A 24952-nucleotide genomic window follows, 5' to 3' on the forward strand; every position below is an offset into this window, starting at 1 on the left:
ATCCATGTAGGAGACCCTGATGGAGTTCCTGGCTCCTGGCTCCAGGCCTTGGCCTGGTCTAGCCCTGACTGTTACAGGCATTTGGGAATGGCAGTAAACCAGCACATGGAAGATTTCTCCCTCTCTCATTCTATCTGTGGCTCTTCCTTTCAAATAAAATTTAAAAATGAATAACCATTTTAAAATTTATACAAGTGAGGGGGAGGGTGGGAGGAAAGCAGTATCATATTCTTAGAATTGTATATATGAACTATATAAAATCTTTTAAAAATTAAAAAGTTTAAAAATTAAATACATATAAAAACTTTAAAATTATATTTAGTAATTACCAAGGCCATAAAGTTTTAGGCTCACTTTTTGTATAAACGGAAAGTCTTAGAAAAGATTGTAGATATCATTTCTATAGCTTTAAATATTATTTTCAAGAATAGTAACCTACTAATCAGATAGGTCTTAACATTTTTTAGTATAAGGAAGTTAGGTATGCTCAACTTTACTACTTAAAATTAAAATTAAAATTTTTCATCCTAAACAATATAGAAATATAGTATTAAGTACTGGTTGGGATGTTGGGAGTTTAACTTAGTGCACTTTCTACTTCAGCAAGTAATTTGGTTATGTCAAATGAAACTGAAAATACTATGTAGCCTTTGGTCCAGTCATTCCACTATAACCCAGAGAGATTAAGTTATATATAAAGTATAAAAAAATTTGTATCACACCATAAACTTTTTGATTGAGAACTACAGTCTGAGATGTATTTTCTATCACAACTTGGAACACAAATATACACTTCATGAAAAAACAAGTACTTTCTACTCTAAACACATTCTACTGCACTCTAGTCTCTCTTAAAATGCAGATTCCTGTCTACTAAATTGATTTCATGTTTAAAAAACACTGCCTTAAAAAACTGTAGCAATATGTACAAGACAGCAACTGTAAGAATGTTCACTGTGGTATTGTTTAAAATAGAAAACTGGAAATAAATGTCTATTAACAGTTAACTAAAATGTAAAATACAATGTAATATTATGGAGCAGGTAACAATTTAAATTCAATCCCTCTATGTAGTATACTATGTATACATCTCTATAATATAGATACATCTTAATAGCTTTAATGTGCACTCCCAGTAATACCATATTATGTTTATGAATAGATAGGTTAAAAAAAACCTATAAACACAGCCTGGAAGTATGTATTTAAATATACTAACCCACAGTAGGGTTGAGGGTACTCATAGGTAAAGGCTGGTTATAGAGGACTTTAAGTACAATGAAGTTTTAAATCTTTTTTTAAAATGTTACTTGAAAATATTTGGATGGGTTGCAGCAAATTTTGATATTTGAATTGGTATGGCAGCAATACAAATTACAGAGAATGAAGTATATATCAATAGAATCAGATATTCATAACCATACACTCAAATCAATGAAAAAAAAAAGCTAGTGGGGGGGATCATAGTGACTAAAGATGATTAGAGGAATATGTGGCAACAGCTGGGGGTGGGGCATGAAGTGGGCTGAAAAGTTTACAACTGGTAAACTGATCCATGATCCATTCCTCATTGGTGGTTCAACTGTATAAATAAAAAGATGGCAGCCTAGTGGGAAAGTACTTAGCAACTCTGTTTACACAGACAACAGAAAGTGCCACTAGAGTGGCAAACTGAACTGTGCAAGGCCAATTAACCCTTTCACCTTAGTGCTTTATATTATGCTATCTTACTTACTGTGCCTGTTAGATCTACTGATTTGTGTTAGGACCAAATGCTATTATAAATCACTGTTACATGTTTTGATGCATTCTGCAAATTCCATGCAGTACATCCATTTTATTTAGTGTTCTGAATACCTTCTTGGCTACTTTCATCTGGTTTTAATTAAGAAATATTTTCAAAGGAAGAGAGGTTATCCAGAAACTCCAACTACACATGTCCTTTATTAAACCATGAATTGATTACAACTCAAGATTTTTGGCCTAAAGGTTTTTTAAAGTTAGATACACTTCACATTTCTTCTACATGTTAGAGGAAAACTGGAGAAAGAGTAACATGTTTAGATGACAAAAATGTCACAGGAAAATCCTAATATGCATCAAAGAGATCTGTAAATCAACCAGTTGCTGCATAAAAGTGTCTTGCACCAACTAAGTGTGTAAACAATGTTGACGTATGTGAAAAGCCTTGCCTCTACGACAATTAAGTATTACTGTTCAATGGCAAACTAAGCTAATTCATGTTTATTCATTAATCTCAACACTGTCTTTTCCATACTTTTTATAGTTCCTAAAAGTACCACCATCAGCTGAAATTCCATGTCAAATTTTCTCCTGGCCATGTTATTTACCACTGAAGCGGAACAGTGGTAGCTTTTTAAAGATGATTAGCTATCACCTAGGAGATTGTGACAAATGAGGAATTTGGTTAGATATATTGAAAGGATGAGAACAATCAGAGACATATAATACATTTTGCTTAAGAAAATCAACTGCGAGCCGGCGCCGTGGCTCAATAGGCTAATCCTCCACCTTGCGGCGCCGGCACACAGGGTTCGAGTCCCGGTTGGGGCGCCGGATTCTGTCCCGGTTGCCCCTCTTCCAGGCCAGCTCTCTGCTATGGCCAGGGAGTGCAGTGGAGGATGGCCCAGGTGCTTGGGCCCTGCACCCCATGGGAGACCAGGAAAAGCACCTGGCTCCTGGCTCCTGCCAGGATCAGCGCGGTGCGCCGGCTGCAGCAGCGGCCATTGGAGGGTGAACCAACGGCAAAAAAGGAAGACCTTTCTCTCTCTGTCTCTCTCTCTCACTGTCCACTCTGCCTGTCAAAAAAAAAAAAAAAAAAAAAAAAAAGAAAATCAACTGCATGAAGTATAAAATGGGAATATCTGGTTTGACATCAGTAAAGGTAAATGCTGAAATTGAGCTGATCAGATACTGAGCCAGCCAACTGCATGATGAATCCGCTTTTAGAATGCAACTCTAGTTGGCATTAATAAACACAGCAACTTAACCACAGAAAGTGAGAAATTTAATGCAGTCTGTATCAGTATATTATAAGCACTCTTAGTAACATACGTGAGTGCTTCATGGAAAATGCATATTACAAAAAAGCTATGCAAAATTTTCAAAAATTTTTGCAGCAAAATATTTTTAATTTCATTTTCACAAGCTTTTAGAAGTATCCTTGTACTTTGAGAGAGGTATTAATGTACTGAGTTTTTTAAAAGGGAGGGCTACAAATATAGTAGAAATATTGTCCAAAGAACAACATAATTAGCATGAAAAGGAAAGGCTAAGGAGGTATCTGAACACTTGATATTGCTAAGGCTTTGTCTTTAATTGCAAGAAACCTTGTCTCTGATCATTTAAAAAATTAATGTGCTGGGAAAAAAACCGAGTTGAACTTACACAACTGCTTTATTATAAGGTCATCATAACATTCTTTACTAGTTATATATAATTCATGTTAAATAAGCACAAGTCATAGAATTAGTTAACATACAATAAGCTTAGTAACTGATTTACTAGTATGTGTGTACCACAGTGTCAGAGTGTTTAACCAGAATTGATATTTCATAAATGTGTTTTTATAGCCTTTAATATTTCTGATGCCATTGTATAAATATATTACTTTTTGAATTTATGGAAACTTTTAACAAATTGTGCCTTCATTTTACCTCCACAAACGAGTTGTTTCTCTCACCCTCTGTTCAAATTCCATGCCCCCTTAATGGAGGCACACTTGTAGGTAGCAGGTGGCTAGAAAACTTTCATATTTTATATTCTTTAGTACCTTTTTTAAATATTGTATTTACCTGTTTAAAAAGTTAACTAAGAAAAATATATCTGTATTTGGTCGATGAGGAATGAAAAAGTAGGAAGAACTTTTTTTAAAAATATCTTTATTTGACAGGTAGAATTACAGACAGAGAAATATCCTCCTTCCGCTGGTTCACTCCCCAACTGACCGCAACAGATGGAGCTGCGCCAATCTGAAGCCAGGAGCCTCTTCCTGTTCCCCCACATGGGTGCAGGGGACCAAGCACCTAGGCCATCCTCCACTGCTCTCCCAGGCCACAGCAGAGAGCTGGACTGGAAGAGGAGCAACCGGGACTAGAATCGGCACCCACATGGGATGCTGGCGCCACAGGCGGAGGATTAACCTAGTGTGCCACGGCGCCAGCCCCTAGGAAGAACTTTTGAGAGGAGAATTTTTCTTTCTTTTATTTTTGACAGGCAGAGTTAGAGAGAAAGACAGAGAAAAAGGTCTTCCTTCATTGGTTCACCCCCAAAATGGCCGCTATGGCCAGCGCACTGCGCCGATCCGAAGCCAGGAGCCAAGTGCTTCTTCTTGGTCTCCCATGTGGGTGCAGGGCCCAAGCACTTGGGCCATCATCCACTGCCTTCCCAGGCCACAGCAGAGAGCTGGACTGGAAGAGGAGCGACCAGGATTAGAACCCAGGGTGCTATTGCCGCAGGCAGAGGATTAGCCTAGTGAGCCACGGCACTGGCCTGAGGGAGAATTTTAGCAGGAAATCTACTGGGGGTCAGCATGTGGAGTAATGGGTAAAGCCACCACCTGCGATGCCAGCATCTCATATGGTCACTGGTTTGTATTCCACTTGCTCCATTTCTGGTCTAGCTCCCTGCTAATGGCCTAGGAAAAGCAGAACATGGCCCAGATGTTTGGACTATTACTACCGTTTTGGGAGACCTGGAAGACACTTTTGGTACCTGGCTTTGGTCTAGCCCAGCTGGTGGTTGCAACCATCTGGGGAGTGAATCAGTCGATGGAAGATCTCTCTGTAACTCTTTCAAATAAATAAATCTTAAAAAAAAAAAAAAAAATCTGAAGCTGTTCACTCCCCAGATGATTCAACAGCCAGTGCTGGGCCAGTCTGAAGTCAGGAGCTTCTTCCAGGACTCCCATGTGGGTACAGGGTTCCAAGTACTTGGGTCACCCTGTACTACTTTCCCAGGCATATTAGCAGGGAGCTGGATAGAAAGTGGTCCAGCTGGGACTTTAACTGGTGTCCATATGGGATGCCAGCATTGCAAGTTGAGGCATAATCTGCTATGCCTCTATGCCAGCCCCTTTAAAAAAAAAAAAAAGATTTACTTATTTATTTCAAAGGCAGAGTTTCAGAGGGGCAGGGGCAGAAGCAGATAGAGAGGAAGAGGGAGAGAAATCTTCCTTCCATCCACTGGTTCACTCCCACAAGCCAGGAGCCTGCACATAGGTGCAGGGGCCCAAGTACTTGGACAATCCTCCACTGCTTTCCCAGGCACACCAGCAGGGAGCTGGATTGGAAGTGGAGCAGCCAAGACTCAAACAGCTGTGCATATGAGAAGCTGGTGTCACAGGAGTCTACCCAACCTGCTATGCCACAGGTGCCAGCATAGATCTACTTCTTACAGAGGCATTTGTTGCTATAAACTTCCTGCTTAGTACTGCTTTCTCTGTATCCCTGTATTGGTATATTGTGTTTCCATTTTTTTGATCCAATAGTTTTTTTTTTTTTCTTAAGAGACTTATTTATTTGAAAGGCAGAGTTACAGAGAGGCAGAGGCAGAGGCAGAGAAAGGTCTTCCATCAGCTGGTTCATTCCCCAGATGGCCGAAACAGCCAGAGCTGTGTCAATCTGAAGCCAGGAGCTTCTTCCAGGTCTCCCATGCAGCTGTAGGGGCTCAAGGCCTTGGGCCATCTTCTACTGCTTTCCCAGGCCATAGCAGAGAGCTGGATTGGAAGTGCACCAGCTGGAACTTGAACCAGCACCCATATGGAATGCCAGCACCAGAGGTGGTGGCTCTACCTATGCCACAGCATCAGGCCCCTCAATAATTATTTTAATTTCCCTTTTGATTTCTTCAGCTGCTGATTGTTCATTCAGAAACATGCTCTTCAGCTTCCATGTGTTTATGAAATTCCTAAGATCTTGATTTCTAGTTTTATTTCACTGTGGTCAGAGAAAGCACATGATAGGACTTCAATTTTTTTAACTTAAGTTTTGTATTGTGATGTAATACAGTTTATACTAGAGAATATTCTGTGCTGCTAAAAAGCTGTATTCTACAGATTTTGTATGAAAAGTCTAGAGATATTTGTTAGATCTATTTGATCTATAGTACAAACTGATGATTCTTCAGTGATTTTTTTTCTAGATAATCTCCCCATTGAAGAACATGGGGTTTTAGTCTGTTTTTGTATTGGAGGCTATTTCTCCCTTTAGATCCGTTAATATTTACTTTAAAAAATTGGGAGCTCCAGTATTAGATACATATATATTTACAATTATGTCATTTTGTTGAATTAATTCCTTTTGATCATTTTATACTTTGCCTCTTTTTAGTTTGTCTTAATTTTTTGTCTGAAATGAGTACTTTTTGTCTGATGTTCACTTTAGGCTTCTGTTTTCATGGAGTAGATTTTTCTATACTTTCACTATTTTTAAAAAGATTTATTTGAAAGGCACAGATACAGAGAAAGGGAGGGAGGGACAGAAATCTTCCATCCGCTGGTTCATTCCCTAAATGACTGCAATGGCCGGAGCTGAATCAGACCAAAACCAGGAGTTTCTTCTGGGTCTCCCATGTGGGTGCAGGGGCCCAAGGACTTGAGCCATCTTCCGCTGATTTTCCAGGAACACTGGTAGAGATCTGGATCGGAAGCAGAGCAGCCGTAACTTGAACCAGCTGGTGTCACAAGTGGCAGCTTCACCTGCTATGCAACAGCACCAGGCCCATACTTTCACTTTCAATCTGTGTGTGTCTTTATTGTTAAAGTGTGTTTCTTGAAAGCAGCATGTTACTGGGTCCTTTTTGGACCCAGTCAGTAAATCTGCTAGCTTTTAGTTGAGGAATTTAGTCATTTATATTCAAGGTTATTGATAAGTAATGTTAGCCCTGTCATTAAAATTTTTTTTCTCACATTTATTTTCAATAAACTTTTAGTGGATTTTATATTTTCATAATGGTAATTATCTTTGTTTCTCACATCTTTCATTAGACCAATGTGGTGGTGATGGATTCCTTCAACTGTTGCTTATCTTGGAAAGTCTTGATTTCTCTTTAATTTATAATTTCTCTTTTAATTTATTGCTGAGTAAAGTATTCTTGATTGGAGTGATTTTCTTTCAGAACTTGGTAAATAAAGATCATTCCATTCTATCTAGGTCTTTAAGGTTTCTGATGTAAAGCATTCTGTGAACCTAATAGGGGCTCCTTTAAAAGTGACATGGCACTTTACTCTTGCATATTTTACAGTTCTGTTGTACTTTTATTTTAATGTGACATAGTGAGGATTTTTTTTTTCCATTGTATCTATTCAGGTTCCTATGCACCTCCTAAAACTTGGATGTCCATATCTTCCTACAGATTGCCAGTTTTCATTGAGTAGGTTTTCTATGCCTGTACTCCTGTCTTGTCCTTTGGGTGGGGTCCCCAAAATTCAAATATTTGTTTAATGGTGTTTCAAATGCCTGAGAGGTCATCTTTTTAATTTTTTTCTGACTAGGATATTTCATTCTTCTGCTTGAATTAGCCTGTTGCTATGTTATTCATTTCTGCTTGGTTCTTTTTCAAGACCTCATCTCTGTTGAATTTTCAATTATACATGAGTCGTTTTCCTGATTTAATTCAACCATCTGTCTATTTCTATGTATCTGAGTATCTTTTATGATCATTTTTAAATTCTTTACCAAGCATTTCCTCAAACTACTTTTTCTTGGAGACTGTTACTAGAGCATTACTATGTTCCTTTGAAGGTGTTCTACGGCTTTGCTTTTTCATGCTTATGTCTCTACAGTGATACTTGTACATTTAGATCAGTTGTCTTTAACATTTTTAAAGGGTGGCTTTCATGGTAAAAGGCTTTTCCTTCAAGATGTGCCTTCTAGTATTGGCTTTAGTTCCAGCTGGACAATTCAGGTGTGGTTTTTCCTTATACCTTCTTTCACTGTGTCTATTATTGCAATGGTGGGGCTCTGAGATGCTCAGTGGGATTGCTTTGATCCTTGGCTCACAGACCCCAAGCCAAGGATGGAGTTGTTGGGGTGGTGCTGTACTGGGAGCAGGCCAGGCAGGCACTGATAGTGGGCTGGGTGCCAGCACAGTACTGAGCACCAGTGGCAGGCAGACCAGGCTGGGGTCATGGTAGCCCTACACAGTACTCCCAGTGTATGCAGCTCATAGCAGCAGCAAGCAATGCTCCAGGAGGTAGAAGAGGTAGGGTGTAGGAAGGGTGTGCCCTTATATATATGGTCCTCAGAGAAGGATCCTCCTGCTGCTTTTCACCCCTCTGTCCCTGTAGGGCAGACTTCTAAGGTCACTAATGCTCTGTACAGTCTAGTTGGACTTGTGAGGCTGCAGTCCTTTTTGCTAGTGTGGTGGAATGTTTGTGGGGATCCCTGGGATGGGGATTTGCAGGGTCTCCTGTTCCCTAGGGCAGTGCGGATTCCAATAGTAACTCTTTTCTCAAGATGATACAACTCTTCTATGGATTGTGGGACACAATGTGAGGTCCTTCTCTGAATCAAAGTAACCGTGAGTTCTCCTGGCAGCTCTGCTTTCTGTGTTCCTAGTCAGTGATGACGATGAATTCTTCCTGTATCTAGAACTACCCACATAATGCAACTGTGCAGATGGCTCTGCAGAAGCTCTCTTGTTAACCTTTCCCTTGCAACATGGATTCTCCTCAGCCAGGGCCAGCATCTCAGTTGCCAGGGGCTTTGTTCCTCTTATGCTGCTGCCCCAGGTCTCCATGACCTACCGGTTCCCTGTTATTCCTTTACTGACTTTCAGTGTTCTTCCTCAAGCATTTACCTCAAAATGCAGCTGTTTATTTGTTGTATTCATTGTTCTCTGTGAAGGAGGAGCCAAGTGCTGGATACCTCTATTTGGCTATCTTGAGGGAAAAAAAATCTTATGTTTGGCTATCTTGAGGGAAAAAAAAAATCTTACATAATATTTTTTGAAAAACAGAGAGGGAGAAAGAGACACAGGGAGGGAGGGAGAAGGGAAAAGAAAGTACTTGAGTCATCCTCTGCTACCTCCCTAAACATATTAGCAGGAAGCTGGATCAGAAGTGGTGCAGCCAGGACTCAAAGCAGGACTTCGATATGGGATGGTGGTTCAACTTGTTGCACCACAATGCCAGACTTTCAAATGCGGGTTTGTTTTTTTTTTTTTTAACACTACATCTAGGATGATCATGTAGCTCTTGTCCTTTATTCTATTAATATGGTATATTATATTGATTTTTAGGTGTTAAACCAGTCTTGCATTCTTATGGTAAATTCCATTTGATCATGGTATCTGATTCACTTTGTATGTTGCTGGATATAGTTTGCTAACATTTTTGCTGTAAACTTCTGTATTAATGAAGGTTATTGGCCTGTAGTTTTCTTGTGACAATTTTGGTTTCAGGATTAGAAGTATTCCATCATCTTCTATTTTCTGGAAGTTTATACTTATCTGTTCTTTATGTGACAGAATTCACTAATGAACCCTTGAGGGTACAGACTTTTGTTTATGGAAAGATTTTTAAGTACTAATTCAATGTATCACAGTATTTATTTGAAAGAGCCATAGGAAGAGAGGGAAAGAGAGATCAAGATCTTCCATCCGCTGACTCATTCCCCAAATGGCCATAATGGCCAGGGCTGTCCAGGCTAAAGCCAGGAGCTTTATCGGGGTCTCGTATGTGGGTGCAGGGCCCCAAGTACTTGGGCCATCCTCTTCTGCTTTACCAGGCATATTAGCAGGGAGCTGGATCGGAAGTAGAACAGCCAGGTCTCAAACCAGTGCCGATTTGGGATGCCGGCATCACAAGCAGTGGCTTTATCCAGTATGTTGCAATGTCCCAGCTGACCAATTTTTAAAAATCTTTTCAAAGAGCTAGTTTTTTGTTTCATTGATTTTTCCTTTGTTTTTCTATTTATATTTTATTGGTTTCTGCTATAATCTGCATTTCCTTTTGCTTACTTTAGATTTCCTGGGCTCTTTATTTCTCTAAGTGTCTGAAGGCAAATTTAGGTTATTGATTTTAAATATTTTTTCTTTTCTAAATCTAAGTATTCAAGGCCAATAGTCTCACAGGGTCTTTTAGTCTCTGTTTTTCTTCATTTTTTTCTGTTTTACAAACTGAACCATTTCTACTGGTGTATCTTTTAAAAAAATATCCTTATTTTCATTTACATAGAGTAATAGAGATACTCAGAGAAACAGCAATCTTCCATCTACTGGTTCACTCCCCAAATGCCTGCAATGGCCAGGGCTAAGCCAAGCCATTGCCAGAAGCCCAGAACTGTGGCAAAGACCCAAGTGCTTGAGTCTTCACCTGCTTTCCTCCCAGGCTGTGTACTATGAAGAAGCTGGATAGGAAGTGAGACTCAAATGTGGGTACTCCAACAATGGATGTAGATTTCTCTAGTTGAGACTTACTTAACCCACTGTGCCACGACACCCACCACTGCTGGTTTTTAAGTTTACTGATGCTTCCATCCTCTCACACAAATCTGCTACTGATCCCACTTAGTGATTTTTTCACTTTGGTTACTGTATTTTTCAACTCCAAATTTCTATTTAACTTTAAATTTTATATCTTTACAGATATTCTTATTTTGTTGAGTCACTGATATATTTTCATAACAACATAATTTCCTTTATTTCTTTAAACATATTTCTAATAACAGCTTTGAAGCTTTTGCCTGTAACATCTGGGCCCATTTAATGACAGTTTTCCCCCAATTATGATTCACTTTCTTGTTCCATTACCTGTGTCAATTTTTGTTAAAAACCAGACAGTTTGGAGAAACCTTAGGTTCTAACCCCAACCCTCCCAATCCCATTCACATAAATTCGGGGTTGTTGCTGTTAATATTTAGCTTCTTGCTAAGATTATTCTATGAAGTCCACCTTCTCTGGTGCATAACTACTGAAATCTGAGCTCAGCCTTTTTTCCCTGCCTTTTTTTTAAGCCTGGATTTGAGCATTGTCAGCACAGATTAGTAATTAATCAGTTATTGGTCAGGAGTTGTATTCAGGGACAGGTGTTTGGTCTAGCAGTAAAGCGATTCATCAGGCCATCCACATTCCATACAGGAATGCCTGGGTTTGAGTCTTGGTTCCACTCCCAATTCCAGTTGCCTGCTAATGGGAGACAGCAGATAATGGCTCAAGTATTTGGGCCCCTGTCACCCATGTAGGAGACCTGGACTGGGTTCTTGGCTCACAGGTTCAGTAGGCATTCGTGGAGTGAACCAGTGGATAGCAGCTCTGTCTCTCTGCATCTCATTAAAAAAAAAAAAAAAAGATGTACTTGAACACCTTAGGCCACTAAATCTTCTACTTTTTGATAGTGAATCTCTCTCAGATGTTGGAGAATGTATTCAAAGTTTTAAGCACCCTACAAGTCTTCCAAGGCTCTGACCATCAGAGGTATGTTGGATCTTATCAGGGACCACTCTGACTATATCATTTCCTGGATATTTCTGTAAATTTTCTGGCTAGTCTGTTGAGCTACTGTTTGCCCCACCCATCCAGAGTAACCATATAAAGTTTGTGATCTTGACCTTCCCCTTCTGTTTGCCACTGAGATAGCTACTATTTCCAACCACATCCAGGGGCATAAGATTTTTCGAGTTTTATTCCAAATCAAGGTGGCCACTTCTAGCAGTGAAGCTGTTGGTTCTCCTGGTTTGTCCTGTCTTGGTGGGAATTACCTCAGAATTAGAGTTGGAAGAATGGGAGCAATCCCAGGTTAAAATGTCACACACTCCTACTTATCTCACATGAAGTTTTCTAGCTTGTTTTTAAGCTATATACTTGTTTTAGCATTCAGGCTTGGAAAACTCTGGGGATAGTAGCCAGAAAGGGACAGAAATGGAATGGTTTATCATTTCTTGTAATGCCTAAGTAACAGACTCATATTACCATGAATAGATCTGACCATACTTCTGGAGGAATGGTAATAGTTTTGCAGACAATAGGAATACCAATACTAAAGATAGTAATTACTGCAGAAGAAATGCAATTTTTAAAAATGTTTCACTATCAAAAGTAGCACTGCAAGTATTTGAGGGACTTCTGAAATCCCATTCAAAATGTGTATCATTTTAAATGTAAAGACAGGAAATTTTAAAGATATATCCATGATCAAAAACTAGTTACCTATCACTACAGATAAAAACAAATTGAGGGCCGGCGCCGCGGCTCACTAGGCTAATCCTCCGCCTAGCGGCGCTGGCACACCGGGTTCTAGTCCCGGTCGGGGCGCCGGATTCTGTCCCGGTTGCCCCTCTTCCAGGCCAGCTCTCTGCTGTGGCCCGGGAGTGCAGTGGAGGATGGCCCAAGTGCTTGGGTCCTGCACCCACATGGGAGACCAGGAGAAGCACCTGGCTCCTGGCTTTGGATCGGCGTGGTGCACCAGCCACAGCGGCCATTGGGGGGGTGAACCAACAGAAAAGGAAGACCTTTCTGTCTGTTCTGTCTGTCTCTCACTGTCCACTCTGCCTGTGGAAAAAAAAAAAAAAAAATTGAAACCTGTATCCATAAACTGCATTTACGCCACAGGCCTGTTGGGTTCCTACCCAATCAGAAAAAGAAAACAAAAGTTTGACCCCTATAAAGAGGACTAGAACTCTGCAAAGGCCTGGGATCAAAGCCAGGATTCAGGTTTGAAATCAGGGGTTGCAGTGGAACCTGTGAGGGAAAACATAGGAAGTGAGAATGCCATTGCCTGAGGCTACAGTTTACAAAACATTCTGTATCTGAGATGCTAAGAGGCAACAGTTTTAGCCCCACAGCCCAGATTAGGCCAGGGAATTTGCAGATCCATGATCTGTTTTGCAGTGGCCCCAATACAACCTCTAGGTAGCCCTAAATTACCAACATGACACCTAGCTCTTGCCACTTACAAAATACATTCTTTTATTGAAAAGAAACATTTACTTCACGGCTCAACCATCTATGTGCAAGTCTTAACCTCAAAGTCTAAAACATTTTTATATCACAATAAGTTTGATGCAGCTATACACCCCACTCAACTATACACAAGCGTCCTGTTTTAACAGCCTATAACAACTTCTGAGTTCATTTTGAAAATTTTACTTATTGGACTTGACATTGTGGTGCAACAGATTAAGCCACTGCCTGAGATGCCAGTATCCCATATGAGTGCCAGTTCAAGTCCTGGCTGCTCCACTTACAATCCAGTTCTCTGTTAATGTGCCTGGGAAAGCCATGGAAGATGACCCAAGTAACTGGGACCTCACCACCCAAATGGGAGTTCCAGGTTCCTGACTTTGGCCTGGCCAAGCCCTGGCCATTGTGGCCATTTGGGGAGTGAAAAGGTAGATGGAAGATCTCAATCTCTCTCTCTCTCTTATGCTCTGTCTCTCCTCTCTCTAGTGACTCTGCTTTTCAAAGGAATAAAATAGATCTTTTTTAGAAAACTATTATTTATTTGAAAAGCAGAGAAACTTCTCACATATACTGGTTCACTTCCCAAATGCTGGAGTCAGAACTGACCAGGCCTAAGCCAGAGCCAGAAACTCAATCTGGGTCTCCCACAAATGTAGTGAGAACCAAACCACCTGAGCCATCATCTGCTGCTAATGAGTGCACATTAGCAAGAATGTGGAATGGAGAGTGGAACTGTGACTCAAACCCAGGCACTCCAGAATGGGATGTGATAGTCTTATCCTGAGCTCATTTTAAGTAGGTTATTTCTGTGGTCCGCATTCTGGCTAACACTCAAATCATCTTGTTTTTCCAATGTCCAGGAATGTCTTATTGCTTTGATGAGTTCAAGGAATTATTGATAATAACCCCAAATCAAGCTTAGGGAAGTTCCAAGACAACTAAAACTGTGGTGGTTTGAGTCTTCTTTAGAACTAACTTAGTACATATCTAAAGATAATGAAAACAAGCAGCTCCTTAGCTTTCTCAAATTAAAAAAAAAAAAAATCTTGCTATGTGGAGAGAATCAATAATTCCCTTGTACATTATCTTAAGTATTACAGAAAAATAATTTAGAAGTATTTATTCAGGAGTATTTCAGAAGAAGGTAATGAATAAACTTGAAAGTAGGCATAAGAATTATAATTTTAGTTTTACATAAAAATAAGACTTCCAGGTTCGGTGCTGTGGCAAAGCAGGTTAACGCCCTAGCCTGAAGCGCCGGCATCACATATGGGCGCTGGTTCAAGTCCCGGCTGCACTACTTCCGATCCAGCTCTCTGCTACGGCCCGGGAAAGCAGTACAACATGGCCCAAGTCCATGGGCCCCTGCACCCGCATGGGAGACCTAGAGGAAGCTCCTTGCTTCATATCAGTGCAGCTCCGGCTATTGCGGCCATTGGGAAGTGAGCCATCAGCTGAAAGACCTCTCTCTCTGTCTCTCTTCTGACTTTCAAATAAATAAATCTTTTAAGAAAAAACAACAAAAAAAATAAGACTTCCATTGAGTACTATTATTCAAAAACTTAACAGGCTGTTTTATAACCCTCATTGTTAGATATAATCAAGTAGGCTGTTGGGAGTACTACAAAAGAGATTCCTGTAAGAAAAGACATATTGGTGAGGTCTCCTACAGCTTTAGGATTTTACTATAGATTCTCCAATTTTTATTTTCTTGTTTTATGCCCAAAGATTTTTTTCTATTTGAAATAAAAAGGAGCTATGTAAGTAGGTGTCTGAACTGTCCAACATTAAGATCCATGTCCTTCTCTCAGCTGCCTTTTCCAAGGGCAAAATTAAATAGGTTAGTAATTAGTCATTCAGTATAAAGGAAAGCAATAGTCACTAGGAGCTGTGACGAGGCAGTAGGGGCAGCTAGGTAAAAAAGACTACTTTGGAATTCCTAAGTATTATAAAGCATCAACAGAATGGCACACAAATATAACTGCACCTGGAAATCTCTTCCTAAAACCATTTATTTATTTATTTATTTTTTATTTTTTATTTTTTTGACAGGCAGAGTGATCAGTGAGAGAGAGAGACAGAGAGAAAAGAAAGGTCTTCCTTTGCTGTTGGTTCACCCCCCAATGGCTGCTGTGGCCAGCGCACCGCGCTGATCTGAAGCCAGGAGCCAGGTGCTTCTCCTGGTCGCCCATGCGGGTGCAGGGCCCAAGCACTTGGGCCATCCTCCACTGCACTCCCGGGACACAGCAGAGAGCTGGACTGGAAGAGGAGCAACCGGGACAGAATCCGGCGCCCCGACCAGGACTAGAACCCGGTGTGCCAGCGCTGCAGGCAGAGGATTAGCCTATTGAGCCACGGCGCCGGCCTCTAAAACCATTTAAAGACATCACAATAATCAAAATAGATGATTGCAGGCTGTTTCATTGTAAGATACTAGATGGATACGTCTCAGAATAGAGAGAAAAAGAACCCTCAAAGTTGAAATTACAAAGTAGCAAAGCTGGTAATTTCTTGATCAAAGCATCACTGAAAACCTAAAATATTAACTTAATGGATAAGACTTAAAGAATCATAAAATATAACAGGTGTATCTACAAAAGTAAATGACCAATTTGAAATTAAAGTGATTAACAGAAAGACCGTTAGAAGACAGGCCTATACAGGTATGTTCAGACAACCCCTGTGCACAGAACAGCATGAACTTTATGCATTTTAAAAGCCTTTTCAGGTCAAAGAAAAGTACAGGCAAAATTTATACACTACAAATGGAAAGACCTAAAAAACAAAATTACACTGGCTTAAAATAAAAATTTAAAAAGAAAATAACTATAAACGTTATCTCTGAAACAGTAATCTGATTTTTATTCAGAAATACTTATCAATATCTATGCAACACAGAAATGTTAATTTTCAAAGCTTGTAGTATCTAGTATGCGCTAGCTACAAGTATATTTGAATCTTGAAATGTGCTAGTATACTGAGAAATTAAATTTTTAAGTTTTAGTTTTAATTTATATTTAAAAACTGGTAATTCAGTTACTGGGAACTTTTAAATATGCTTGGAATTTGGGTACACAAATCTAGTTAGCTGTACATCTAATGAAATCTCAATACAGATAAACTTTTTAATCAAAATTTAGCAAATTGAGGCATGCCAGTATCACAAATGTAAAATATATACCAGACACTTAGTACAAAAAGCTAGAATGTTAAATAATCCCATTAATAGTTTTTGAAAAAATAATTATATGTTGAAATAATTTATTATACATTGAGTTACATAAAATATACAATTAAAATTTTTTCCAAAGGGCCAGTGCTACAGTATAGTGAGTAAAGCTACCTCCTGCAGAGCTGGCATCCCATATGGGATGCAAGTCCCAGTTGCTCCACTTCAAATCCAGCTCCCTGCTAATGTGCCTGGGAACGCAGAAATGGTACAAGTCCTTGAGTCCCTGCACCCACTTGGGATACCTGGAATAAGCTCATGGCTCCTGGCTTCGGATCAGCCCAGCTATGGATATTATGGCCATTTGGGGAGTGAACCAGCGGACGGAAGATCTCTCTGCCTCTGCCTCTCTGTAACTCTGCCTTTCAAATAAATAAATAAATATGTAAAGAAGTTGTTTCCACAGCACTCTGGCCTCAGAATCAGCCCTTAAGGCATTTGGATCTGGCTGAAGAGCCCATGAGAGTATTTTAGGCATGGAAAGCCAAGACACTCTGACCAAAAAAAAAAAAACCTAAATGAAAGATCTCTGCGAGTGAGATCCCAGTGGAGAGAATGGGGCCATCAAAGGAGGAGGTACCTTTCTCTTAAGGGAGGAGAGAATTTCTACTTTGGCTATGACCCTGTCTGAATAAGATCAAAGTCGGCGAACTCAAAAGGCTTCCATAGCCTTGGCAACTCATGACTAGAGCCTAGGGAGATTACTGACGCCATAAACAAGAGTGTCAAATTGTTAAGTCAACAACAGGAGTCACTGTGTACTTACTCCCCATGTAGGATCTCTGTCCTTAATGTGTTGTCCAATGTGAATTAATGCTATAACTAGTACTGAAACAGTATTTTACACTTTATCTTCTCTGTGGGTGCAAACTGATGAAATCTTTACTTAATATGTACTAAATCGATCTTCTGTATATAAAGATAATCGAAAATGAATCTTGATGTGAATGGAATGGGAGAGGGAGTGGGAGATGGGAAGGGTGTGAGTGGGGGGGAAGTTATTGGGGGGGGGGAGCCGTTGTAATCCATAAACTGTACTTTGGAAATTTACTAAATAAAAGTTAAAAAAAAAAGTTGTTTCCAAATATGACTTCTAGAAAAATTTAAATTACTTCTGTAGCTTGAATAATCTCTTTATTACAAATTGCTGCTGCAAGGGATCAGTAGCCTAAAAAAGTGTCACCTATCAAAAATCTGAAACAGCTATTAGTCGAGAATTGTAATGAAAATATCTTATCTGCCAGTGTCACAAAATATTACTTTAGGCTACCCCAAATATGCATATTTATACCTTCCAAAGTCATTTGATTCCTCTTCATGCAGAATATAGATACGGATCATTAAAGTATTCCTCTGAATTACTGTCAACTATGTTAACATTTAATAGCCATTCTGAAGTAAACTAATTCAAAGACTTCTTGAATCTTTCTCTCTAGATTCCCTTGCCCATGTGTTAAACAATGCTTTTGCTTCTATGAGAGTTACATAAGGATCTTCAGTTTAGAAAATATTTCAGTAAGACTGATGTTATAAGTATATATGCATACAAAATTACATATACTTCTAAGTTTATAACCATGTATTAGTGTTATTTATACATTATATATCTAATCTTTATAAGTTTCCCCCTGGGAGTAAAACATCACAACTACATGTTCTAGTCCTGCTTTCACACCCCTCTTCATACTGTGACATGTCATAGAAAATTATATTTAAAATGCACACTGGGGTAAATTGGTAAGGCTGTTCAAGGGAGGACATAACTATCTCAAAATACTTCCTTGCCAAACACCAAATGGGAAGCTCAGTCTTAGTCTCCTGGCTAGATACTGTAAGAAATATCTGACCCATATTGTATTTTCACTTGTCTCATTTTATTCGTACTTGTGCCTACAGTTGTGAAAATACAACCTTTCAACATTTTTTATGGCAATATCCAAAGAAGACCACAAGATGGAGATATTACTCCATTGCTGTTTATATTTACATTTGTGTACCTTTTCCTTTCCCTATGCATTTCCTACTTTATCTCTCAGTGGTAGTCTCAATTATTTCCTCTATATCTAATAGGTACCCTAGTTCCTCTGCCACTGCTTTGACTATCTTTATTAAAGAAATATTATACAATGCATACTTTCATGACCCTTGTTCTAAACATTAAAAACAGCAAGCTAATTAGAGTAACTTTTTCTAGTAACTTTTTTTTCCTACTTCTCTAAACTCAAGATCATTTTCATTTACATTTTTCTCTTGTGGGCTAACTAAAAAAACAAACAAACAAACAAACAAAAAAAAAACCACTGTTGCTACAAAATAATGAGTACATCAAAAGTCATTTACTCCAATATTCTATTATTTGTTGATACTGCTCAAAACTTCTCCACTCAAAATCTCCCTGGGACTCTTCTTGGGAACAGTCCTCAGCCGTTCAGCCAGTTTTTAAGCCTCACATGACATTTATGTTCAGATCTATTAATGCAAAGTATTTGCTTGGGCTTGCTAACTTAACTTAATCACCAAATCTAGCTCTTGTTTTTTTAAAAGATTTATTTATTTGAAAGGCAGAAAATCAGAGATCCAGAGGCAGAGGGCAGAGAGGTCCTCCATTTGCCAGTTCACTCCCCAGATGGCCACAACCGCCGGAGCTGTGCCGATCCAAAGCCAGGAGCTTCCTCCAGGTCTTCCATGAGGGTGCAGGGGCCCAAGGACCTGGACCATCATCCACTGTCTTCCTAGCCACAGCAGAGAGTTGGATCGGAAGTGGAGCAGCCAGGACTTGAACCACGCCCACATGGGATGCTGACACTGCAGGCAGTGGCCCCACCTGCTATGCCACAGCCCCAGCCCCTTAGCTCTATTTATTAGCTATTGCCAAAAATAAAATCCAACTTAAAGACTTACTATTAATGAGGATATACAAGAATATACTGCAGATTTTCAAAGTAATTCAAAACAAGTTTCAACGATGTTTCATAAGGTAAAGAAGTATGAAGCTTTCCATAATAACAATTTAAGTTCAATCTACCTTAAGTTAAATTTAATATGCTTCCAAAGATATAATGCAAAAAGTCACATATCAACTATGTATAACTACTATAGAACTACACAACATGTAGTCACCTGAACTATATCAAATGTCTTAATAGGCTTTAATACAGGAATTCTATTTCCTACCACAGATTTTAAAAATTCGTAGAAAATGATATTTAACTACAAGTAAAATCACAGTCTTCTTTCATTATGTATATATTAATATCCATAAATCAAATTTAAGTAGAAAATACTACTTGAAGTCAGAAAAGAACCTAAATGCTAGATTTTTTAAAGTTAACTAAAAGTGTGGAAATTGAAAATAAAAAATAAAGTTCCAAATATCAGAGGCTTATATATATTGTACAAATTCAGTTAGCTATAGGCTAGCTTCCTTAACCTGACTAACTTTAATGGTTTAAATAAGGTTCTTTACAATTAGCTATATAAGTTTCTATCTTCTTTTGCAGGCATGCATATGGATCCTTAGATTTCTCAATAGTCTGTCCCAACTTTCCTAGTAAATGACAGCAATGCTCCTCCTGTTTCTGGTCTGAACTCATTCTGGACTACTGCTCACCAACATACCACAGTAGGGTCTCCCATAGCTTTTTAAAATCCCTGTGCCTTCTATAACCAGGAGATGTATGTTTCCTAGAATTGCTTTAATTAAGGAAAGTATTCCCTTTTAGAATTTAATGTACATTCTCTTAATACTGCTTCTTTTCTATTTTAATTCTGCTTACACTATGATGTGTCCTTTAATCCTCTGAAAAATTCATTTTCATTTTATTTGAAAGGCAGACCAAAAAGAGACACACAGAAAGTTAACTTCCATCCACTGGTTCACTCCAGAAAATTCCCTCAACACCTGGATCTAGGCCAGGTTGAAACCAGTACTTGGAACTCTGTCCGTGAGTCCTACCTGTGCGGCAGGGAGTCAAGTAATTGAGCCATCACCTGCTGCCTCCCAGGGACTGCATTTGCAGGAAGCTGGAACAGGAGTGTCACTCCCCCTCTTCGTGGAGGAACGACACTAAACCCTGCGCTGTTCTTTTGCCTGCTCGGCCCTTCCCGGGTTTGCTGCTGGTCCTTCCCGGGGTGGAGGGGCGGCTCCCCCTGCCACTTTCCCCACTTGCGCGGAGGAGCGGCACACCTCCGGCCGGCTCTCTCGGGGGCTGCTCAGGTGTTCCTTCAGATAGATGTTCCCAGTGCATGTTGTCTCTCTCCTCCTTTATAGCCCTCTTCCACCAATCCCAACTCTGCTACCCACACGCCGAGCACGCTGCTCTCCTCCAATCAGGAGCAGGATCAGCTCCTGCAGCTTGTCAAACTGATGAGGCAGCTGCGTAGAGGTTGTTTGGTCTCTTTCTCTCAGCACCATATTGTGGGAGAGCAGATGCATAGAATAAGTCTTAATTCCAGTAACTTAGTCTAGTCCGAGTTGCTCCCCACAAGGAGAGCTGGTGTTATGGCACAGCAGGTTAAGCCATCATCTTGTGAAGCTGCCATCCCATAGCAGAATGCTGGTTCAAGTTTCAGTTGCTCTGCTTCTGATTCAGCTCTCTGTTAACGTACCTGGAATGGCAACAGATGATGTCCCAAGTACTCAGGCCTCCACCACCTATGTGGGAGACCTGAATGAAGTTCCTGGTTCTTTGCTTCAGCCTGGCCCAGCTCTAGCTGTAGTGGCCATCTGTGGAGTGAACCCGCAGATGGAATATCTATCTCCCTCTCACTATTTCACATTATACATATTATTACGCGCGCGCGCGCGTGTGTGTGTGTGTGTGTGTGTTTAGAAAGTGGATCATTGGGGCTGGTTCTGTGGCTCAGCAGGTTAACGCCCTGGCCTGAAGCACCCGCATTCCATTTGGGCGCAGTTCTAGTCCCAGCTGCTCCTCTTCCAGTCCAGCTCTCTGCTGTGGCCTGGGAAAGCAGTGGAAGATGGCCCAAGTCCTTGGGCCCTTGCACCCATGTGGGAGACCCAGAGGAAGCTCCTGGCTCCTGGCTTCGGATTGGCGCAGCTCCGGCCGTTGTGGCCATCTGGGGAGTGAACCAGCGGATGGAAGACCCCTCTCTCTCCGTTTCTACTTCTCTCTGTAACTCTTTCAAATAAAAAAAAAAAAAATCAGACTGGCAAAACATTTGTCTTTCTGGAAATTTACTTTAAAAAAAATAGAAAGTGGATCATTGACTTGAACCCAGGTGCTCAGATGTGGGATGATAGCATTGCAAGCAGTGTCTTAACTCCTGTGCTAAATGCCTGCCATTTAAGTCTTGATCTTAGACTCTTAGCTTTAACATTAAACAATTCACATCCTATTAGTTGACTGTGTAGTTGCACACAGTTTAATGTCTGTCTCATTAGCAATAAAATGGGTATCCATCTAACAATGAAGCATATTGTATGTGGGTGGGTGTGTTATTTTATTTCAAAGGCAGAGAGATAAGGATCTTCCATCTGCCACTTCACTCCCCAAATGCCTGCAACAGATGGGCATGGACCAGGCTAAAGCCAGGAGTCTGGAACTCAATTTAAGTCTCCCACATATGTGGGAGAGACCCAAGTACTTGGGCTATTACCTGTTGCTACCTAGGGTGTGCATCAGCAGGAAGCTGGATAGACAGCAGAGTAGCTGGGATTCAAAGCAGGCACTATGATACAAGAGGTTACTTAATTGCGGAGCCAAATACCTGCAAAAGGATATTTACTTTATACACATATTCTAACCAGAAATGTGAAATATAGCATGCCCTTGCTTTCCCATCATGTCTGACTACATACAAGATTCTAGTTGCTGAACAATGATAACCAGAAACACCTAATGAACACATGAATGAATACTAACCTTACAAAATTTAGTGTTAACACAGGGAATGAAGCACAAATTCTAGATTAAATTTTAATAAGTCCTAAATACACTCTTGAACAAAAAAATTCAGTAAAATGTAAGCAATATTTCAAAATCTAAACATTTAGCTCTTAAAATCGAATACTACAAGATTATTTAAAGCACAATAATCATATTAGTATAGGACCTATCTTTTATAATTATGTGGGTTGTGTGTGTGTGTGTGTGTGTGTGTGTGTTTAAAAGACTTATTTATTTTTGAAAGAGTTACACAAAGAGAGGCAGAGAGAGAGGTCTTCCATACACTGGTTCACTCCCCAATTGGCCGTAACGGTCACAGCTGCAAAGATCCAAAGTCAGGAGCCAGGAGCTTCTTGCAAGTCTCCCATGCGGGCGCAGGAGCCTAAGGACTTGGGCCATCTTCTGCTTTCCCAGGACATAGCAGAGAGCTGAATCAGAAGTGGAGCAGCCAGGACTCGAACCGGCGCCCATATGGGATGCCAGCACTGCAGGCAGCGGCTCTACCCGCTACACCACAGCGCCAGCTCCTACAATTTTGTGTTTTGATGAAAATAAGTTTTTGAAAATATTACAGTAGCTTAATTATAAAATGCTTAGAATCCTGCTCTTTTCTTGGCAACTCCCTTCCTTTATAGAGTTCTGCACAACTTCATGAAAGAAAGGTTTTAGAATTAAAAAAAAAAAAAAACCATTAGATGGGATTCAATGGTATCATTACTGTTCAAATAGACCCAATTTATGCCTAACTTAGAAGGTGATCCCTTGGTTTATGGAATAAGTAGTTCACTGACAGAAAACATAACAAAGCTGACAATAGCCTTAATATAGATACTAGGCATTTCAAAGTATTTGAATGTGTTATTTGTAACTGCCACATAAATTCTCAGAAATCAAATATCTACCCTCACCTTCATCCAACCCTGTTTCATTCCCACCACTGAATAAAACATTTCTAATGACCAATCACTGGGTAAAATGGTGATCTCTATCATAAGAACTGAGAACATATCTCCAAGAATAACTATAATAACACAAATCAATTCCATTTTCCTATTCAACTTAGGCTACTGCCTACAAAAAAATAAAACATAAGATACTCTGAGTGTTCTCATAATTAATGTAAATAAAAAACTCAATAAAAGGAAAAGAGACATAAAACTACAATATTTTATATTTCTGTTACCATCAGCTCTAGGTTATATGTGCAAAATTCTCAAAATAGACTTGCTTATTCCTATAAAATATGTTCAGATAATCTTCACTAAATTACACTACCACAGTATAATAAACAGTGTATACACAAAAAAATAAGCTATTTTTCCAATAATCCAATCTGATGCCAAAATGTATATAAACAAATATTTATTCAGTTTTAACTCTCTGCACAATATGCTTCTGTAAGAAACAGAAATGACTGGGTTATCTACGATTCCAGATTTTCTCTCTCTCTCTCCATCCAAATTTTTACAACATTAGATTCCCCACCAAAAAATGGGGAGAACTTTTACAACACATATTTGCCAAGGAAGAAACTCAGAGACAGACTAAACTAAATCCAATTGGTACCACAGCTCTGTGGTTCCCCAAGAAACTTTGGAGATAGATAACCACAGAACAGATTCATCAGTTTTCTGTGAAAGAGATCATCACACTAATTTCTAAGAAGAACTGTGCTGGGTTAATAATGCCTCACGCTTTTCCCATCCAAAAATTGAGAGAAGCAGAAGTCAGGCAAATTGAGGTCAAACTATCACGTTTATTACTGATAAAACTACTGGATAACATAGCATTAAGTGTGGGAGCCAAACAAGCTTGCTAGCAATACTTGCCTTCCTCTCAGAGATTTTGAGACAGAAATTCCAGGTTAAGTCTAGTTAGAATAATTTCCAGACTGGGCAGAGAAGAGACTGAATTACCTTGCTCATAGTGTTTCAATTGATTAGTTCTTCCCAAGTTAAATCAAAGACAATTCTCCCAACAATTGGCTGCATAGCTGCCATCCTATGCTATGCTAAAATGCCAGCCCAAGATTTAGAATTTATTACTAATAAAAGATCTTTTAGTTGCACATATTTTTCCTTATACTTCTTTATCTCTGAAGAGACGCAATATTCAAATTGTTATGCCCTGGTAACAAAGTCATACTAAAGACAGGCTGAATCTCTACATGTGATCCATATACGCCTCTCTTCCAAAGATTTCTGGAACTCCTTTCTAGACTTCTAGAACTGACTTGAAATCTGGAAATACATGGAAATAAACCCCTTTGCTATAGGACTAACAAAGATTATATATAATCTATTGAATGAAAACTACCAATCAACTACTCCTTTGGGGAATTACAGTTTAGTTTTAGCTATGATGTTTATTTTACTTCATTAAATATTTAAGTGGCTATTATGTGTTAATAAATAAGGAAGATACCATTTGTCCTAAACAGGAGACAACTCTCCTAAAGTCATAAAACCAGGAGATGGCCTGGCCCACATTCTAAAGATCACCACTTAATCTAACAAAAAACTTGGGGAGTGACTGAGCTAACTTAGAGCTGGTGGATTAGGAGATAGAGATGCCACACACAGTCACTGTCATCCAATTTTCCGTATTCATTGTCGCCAATTCTTCTCCTTCATTCTCTCCTGAATCCAGTCTAATCAGGTACTGAATCAGCTCTCCATGAAGTTGCTAATGACCTCCACACTAGGTCCCACAACAGTCAATTCACGAGACTCAATTTGTTTAAATTAACAAATTATGTAACCCAGCTGATCACTTTCTCCTCTTTTGAGATATTTTCTGTGCTTAACTTGAAAGACTGCATCTGGGGCCGGCGCCATGGCACACTAGGGTAATCCTCCGCCTGCGGTGCTGGCATCCCATATGGCCGCCGATTCTA

General features: G+C 39.6%; 1 protein-coding gene and 1 long non-coding RNA gene across 4 annotated transcripts in view; both read right to left on the reverse strand.

Moving 5' to 3' along the window:
- The window catches only part of LOC149122585 (uncharacterized), a 29605-nt gene extending 9366 nt beyond the window's left edge, over window positions 1-20239 (reverse strand). Inside the window, exon 1 of the long non-coding RNA XR_016218950.1 lies at window positions 20106-20239. This is a non-coding gene — a long non-coding RNA (uncharacterized LOC149122585). The remainder of the gene's footprint in view (window positions 1-20105) is intronic.
- Window positions 1-24952, reverse strand: part of DNAJC1 (DnaJ heat shock protein family (Hsp40) member C1) — a 197398-nt gene that overhangs the window by 167636 nt on the left and 4810 nt on the right. The window lies entirely within an intron of this gene.

The sequence above is a fragment of the Oryctolagus cuniculus genome, chromosome 13, assembly GCF_051225735.1.
Source record: "Oryctolagus cuniculus isolate XC-2025 breed Fujian yellow rabbit chromosome 13, ASM5122573v1, whole genome shotgun sequence".
In the NCBI taxonomy this organism is placed as follows: Eukaryota; Metazoa; Chordata; class Mammalia; order Lagomorpha; family Leporidae; genus Oryctolagus; species Oryctolagus cuniculus.